We start from the raw sequence: 6,158 nt of genomic DNA, 5'->3' as shown, positions 1-6,158 counted from the left end.
GCGAAAGGCAAATTAACAGAAAATAAAATGTATTTTTAACATCGTAGATCCCAATGTGGGAAACATCTGAGGGTTAATCTCCCTTTGGCGGTAGATGATGTGATTATGAGAAGAAGATTTCTATATGATCCTTTCCTATGCAGGCAGATTGTTTCCTTTGAACATTTTGAAAGGCAATCACCATAAAATGCAGACGGATGTTCTTTTTGGGTTCAGTTCCAGGGCACGCTGATATATCCGTCTGTGCCGCATTGGATGGAAAAGATTTTCTCAACACTTCCCAAAATCCCGTAGGTGCTTTTTAGCCATGATTGGCTTCCTTTATCCCCTCATACGTGATCCATCACCCGGCTTTAAGCCGATACTCTAATCTGGTTTGAAAGATTAAAATGACTTTTATGGCGTTAATTTATCACAGACTGATATCTTAAATAAATACGTATTTAGATCCTGTCTGCTGTATCACATTTCAATGCCCCATTTCCCATCTCTTCATATCTGAATTGAAAAGCTTTACTGTATATGTAACCTTGACATGAGGGTTAAAGGTACAGATGATGTTGACTGAAATGTGTGCGGCCATCTTGGTGTGCTTTTTGGACCCAAGGGGATTTTATTTAACGAAAGGGCATTCGGACTGGAGAAAGGCACTCGGATGTTTAAAACTTGGCATTTATCCTCATGCCAACATATGCAAATCCAGACTTGTCGATGAGACCATGATCTCCTTCGACTATACCTTCATAAACCCAAAACCCTTCACATACAGTCTCCATCCGCTCTAACTTCCTGTTCATTTACAATATGTGCGCTGCTAGGTCTTGCATTCCGACGTTCCCTGCAGATCCACACCAACAAATTAGGCTAATGTCAGTACCTTCTATTACTTTGCTGAATAAAAATAGAATAAACTCTGTTGAACATGCTATGTACCAACTACAGTTTGCTTTTTTTTTTTTTTTTTTTATAAAAACCTCCTGCATCTTCTCAATAAGAAGTGCATCACTGCAAGAGATTAGTAAAGTTTGTGTTGCTACTGGTAGAACACAGTTAACAGAAAACAGAAGCTTTGTTAAATCTCTGCTAAATCCAGGCCGATGCTTAACAACATTTTTACCGACCCTGATTAGCTCGATTCCTCCAGAGACTCCAGCAATGAAGGAGTCAGATGACAAATTAAAAGAAGGAAAAACACGCCAAGCAGGAGATAAACTACTATTGATGCAGTTTTACTTCCTCTGGATTTAAAAAAAAGAAAAATTTGAAAAGGGCCTCTAACGATACTTTAGCCTCAGTCGCTGTCTGGTTTGTAAAGCAGGAATCAAACGAAAATGTTTTTTTTTTTTTTTTTTATTGAGTGCATGATGAAATTTAGTGTAATGTGATACTTAAAGAGGTTGGGGAATGAATAAAAGGCATAAATGAGAGCTACTTAAATGACATAATTATCTGAATTATAGATTAAAACAAGAAGATACATCTGGAAAAACTATATTCTGTTCTTTTTTTTACTGATCTACAACAGACTGTTTTAATATAAAATTTGTCATCTCTGGTTTTGTTTCCGCAGAGTTGGAATCAACAGCAAATTATTATAAAATCAAAACCTGTAGGATGTATATTATATATTAACACTGGCAGTGTTGTGTCTGAATGTAGTTGAATCACATCCTCTTTTTTTTAAATCAAACTTTTGCCACCTTTTCATAAAGATAACCTTTATAGAAGAGAGCATAGTTTACCATTTGAAATACTGAAACTTTGTATGAATAAAACATGCAGAACTGCAGACCTGTAGGAAGAAAAGCTCTCAGAAGTCCCTGAGTTAAAATGGGAGCCAATTAACCTAACGTGTATTTTTTTTTCCACCTCCTGCACGAGGAGAACATGGAAACTCCATGCAAAAAAAAAAAAAAATTCAAACCAAGGACTTTAATTTTGCAAGGCAACAATGCTGACAACTTTGTCACCATGCAGCTCCACCTCCATATTCACAAAGCATTTCTTGAAAGGTCGGTGCTTTGAAAAGTCCCAGTGGCTTCTATCTGTGCTTGACCCGCATCCACGGCTCTGCTCAGTGGTATTTCTATACTGACAAAGGCGCAGATGAAAATACCAACGCAAGCATGCGTTCACAAATTTATGTGAAGGTTTATTTAAGCAGACTTACCTGCTAATCAAGCTACATTACTATTATTTTTTTTTAAAAAATGTGATGTTCGTTTACCTGTTTACATTTATTTATTTAAAATACAAACAGACAGTAGAAAATGGCTTTGTTATTGATTCTGTTGGAAGATATCTAATTTTGAAGAAATAACTGCAATTGGGAATTATTCATGTTCAATAGTTAAATGGGTTTTTAAAAAGCCTATATTGGCTCATTCACTCACATGCCATGCAGAGAATTTAGTTTTTTATGATGCAGTAGATATATGTAGAAAGAGAAATGTTCCTAATAATCTGCATGCCTGCCTATTTACATTCATTTATTATTATTATTATTATTTCTTTAATGTAATGTACAGCTTCTGGAAAAAATAATAAATCTTCATAATCATGTGACTTTGATCACGCCTTCTGATCCCGCGGTTACAGAAAAGTAAAAAACTGAATATTAACAGATTAAGTCTCGGTAGGAAGATGAAGGTCAGGCGCTTTCTCAAAGTCAGCGATCTGAAAGCCTCCATTACAGCTTTATGGTTCTCCCACTTGGCTGAATTGCTTTAGGGAATATCCGTCTCTCCTGATGAAGAAGACTATAACTCTCGCTAAAGTAAGTTGTCGCCTTTGTACCCCTGCTATTATACACCTGTCTGATGCGTGCGCCCGGGCGTTCGCACTTGGCAGTGTGTTTATAGTCGCAGTTTTCGAGAACCCAGTGAATTTTCTAAAAATTAAGAGAAATCCATCAAACACTGAAGTGACTTTCTCGTCTTTTTCTTGTTGAAGTAAAGCCTTAAGATCAGACGTGATACTTTCAAGTACCATTTACAGCCGAATTAGAGCCGCAAAGCCCGACATAGGGCCTAATTATGATTCAGTTTCATTTTCTGCCCTTCTCGGTGACCTTTTAATCAATAAATGCCACTGGAAGTGCCTCTAATTACAAAGCACTTCTGTTCCAATGTTAGTGGAGGGAAACATTTTATTTCAATCAGCAGCAACAGCCAGGCCAGCCCTGCAAATGTTAATCTCACTGACTGAGAGTTGATGTTTTCCCACTGGCATTTCCGGCCTAATAATCGCTTGACAAAGACATTCTTTGACGCTGCAGCAGACGATGATGTCTTTTTGTTTGCTGCTTGATTTGGATTCAGTCGCACATTGAATGTTTCAGATTATCACACGTTGTTATTATCAGATCGACCTGAGCAAATCAAACAGTGGATTTCAACTTATTGATAGATTTGCTAAGGGTAAAGAGTTACACATCCTCTCCCTAAGAGAAAATCTAACTTTTCTCGTTAAATCATAAATTGCCTGTGATTGGTTCAGTTTTACTTGCCACACTCTGGGCTACTTATTGGCTGACCTGCGCAATCAGTAAATCACTTAAACAGTCTGACAACATGAAGTAGACTTAAAGATTTCAAAAAGAAAACATCTTCTGCACCTTTTTCTCTGCGTAAACAATAGAAAGAACATCTAGTTTTTACCCAAAAATCACATGATCCCCAGGACTTTTGGGAAAATAATATGTGGATTGATGTACCAATGTTTTTGAAGATGTCCGCCCCACTGATGTAAAACCAACATCAGCATTTCAGGTTGAAGGATATGAAACCAGCAGTGAAACACAATGATGTTAGCGGGATGGTCTTGGGTTGTTTAGCTCTGTCAAAACCGGGGTGTTTATTTGTTTGGTTGTTTTTTCTTCTCTGAAAAAATTGAACTTACCATCTGAAAACTGCAGTTTGCATTAATTCAGTGTACATGTGGTAAGAGTGAGATAAAAAAAATACATGTTTGGTAGAAAATGTTCACAGTACTTTTTTTTTTTTTTTAAGTCTAAAGCCATTCAGGGACTTGTAGTCATTTTATTATTATAAGATTATTCCCTCCATTTGATTCTGTTGATGATTATAATCCTATGACCGCTTCATCGGTCTAGCGTAAAAGTTTTTGTTATTACTATTATTCCTTAGCAACTTAGGCTGTTATTTCCTTTAGTCAAGCAAATATTTGCCTCAGCGTGTTTGCATAGTTTACGCTCTTCATGGAAACGCAGCCAGATTCAAACTTTCCCAGACATAACAAAATTCATGTTCGAGGTGGAATGTGTGGCTCCAAACACAGAGGGACAGATGCTCTGAGACCACAGGAGTGTTATTAAATGGGCCAAAAAGCCCAACACCTACCTACCTAAAGTGTGGTAGGTAAAAAAAAAAATCTCAAGAATAAAAACATAATTTGGAGAACACGGCTGACAAATGCATGTTTTGCTTATTATATCAGCGTGTGTTGAGAGATTTGTACTTCTCAAGGGCAGTAAATAATTAAATTTCCACTTCCTTGTATTTTCTTGAAGCCTTGAACCAAATTTGTCTACCCAACTCCTTTGTTTTTGACGTCAGGCATGTGTAATCCTCCGACCGGCTATTTTTGTTTCTCATTCAGAAGCAACAAGTTTGTAAGCTATGACTTTAAAAAGCGGCGGCAGCAGAACACGCAGCTCCATGTGTCCCACGCAGACCGTGTCTGTTTTCTCTTCTGCCGAACCCACGTATTTCATTTGGATCTGCTGCACGAAGCACAATATGTAACTCACGGCTGCAGCGGCCACAGTGTGCCATCAGCAATATCAATTGGTTTGCTCTGGCTGTGGGATCTCACGTTGTGTTTGCACAGCCACAGGGAGCAGCCAAGGCCAACCGACGAGGGGAATTTGGCAATTAATATGATTCTTGTAGCTCCGAAGTAACAACACTGGGACGGATTACATTAGACGGGCTGTTTACCGAAAGCTTTAGATATTTTACAGAGTGACAGGTGACGCGTGCTTTCACGAAAAAGTTACCTGGTGGCCGCCTGCCACTCCGGAGGTCCTTAACAGATATTCTTTGTGTTGTCCACTCTAAATTAAAAATTTTAATAATTGCAAAGTATTACAAATTACAAACTACCTTTACAGCCACAGAAGTCACGAGGCTGCTGCATGTAGCTCGGTTCTAGGCTTCTGTTCGTTCTCAGTGTATTCAAGTCTCGCAGTTCATGAACATCAATAAGCCTTTATGAATATTTATGACTGTTGTCAGAAAACGTCATTCGGTAAATTATGACACTTTTAATACAAAGTTGACATTATTCAAAATGTCTTTGTTATGACAACTTAACCAAGAAATCATTACTGTTTAAACTTTACCTTTAATAACATAAAGATATCTAATTTTTAAAGTGCAATCAGTAATACTTTTATAACAAATTTATACCTGTAATGATTTCTTGGTTAATGTCAAGTTGTCATAACAAAGACATTTTGAATAATGTCAACTTTATATTAGAAGTGTCATAATTTACCGAATTACGCTTTATGACAACAGTCATAAATATTCATGAAGGCTTATTCATGGCATGTGTTTATGACAGTGTCATGTCAGTCTTATTCACCCCCCTTCAAATAAAGTGTTACCCAAAACTCAAAACGTGAACCAAACAACTTAAATCACAATATCTTAATTGTTAGAAATAAACTTTTTTTTTCAAGCCACAAATCATTTTGGTGACACAATTCATTTTTTGTTGTTTACAGAAACCTTTTTTGTCATTTAGCACATAACCACAAGATGGTGTGATGTTCTGGCATTAACGTTTTAGAGATTTTAGTCAGGCCTGGACATTGTCTTTTAAAGAAAATAATTCTGCTGCAGGTTGTTGTCACATATAAAACACAACCGGCACTTGTTGAAAAACTCCTGTTGGCACTAATAGAATCCCATATTTGTCCAATTTTTTTTGCAGCGACCTTCAGCAGTTTGACCAGTTTTTCTTCCCCAACGTAACTGTTGTCCCATACTTTCTCTAATTCTTGTTGAGAACTTTTAGCGACATAATGGCATAGCAATTGATGATACCTTTGTGTAATTTGATCCTTTTCATCTTCTCCTCTCCTACCATCATCTTACTTCCTGTTGGATTGCAGTTATTGAAAAAGGATC

This window comes from Poecilia latipinna, unplaced genomic scaffold, assembly GCF_001443285.1.
Source record: "Poecilia latipinna isolate Pla-1442-1.1 unplaced genomic scaffold, P_latipinna-1.0 Scaffold508, whole genome shotgun sequence".
NCBI lineage: Eukaryota > Metazoa > Chordata > Actinopteri > Cyprinodontiformes > Poeciliidae > Poecilia > Poecilia latipinna.
The sequence above is the reverse complement of the archived record's forward strand: the minus strand, read 5'-3'. Positions refer to the sequence as shown.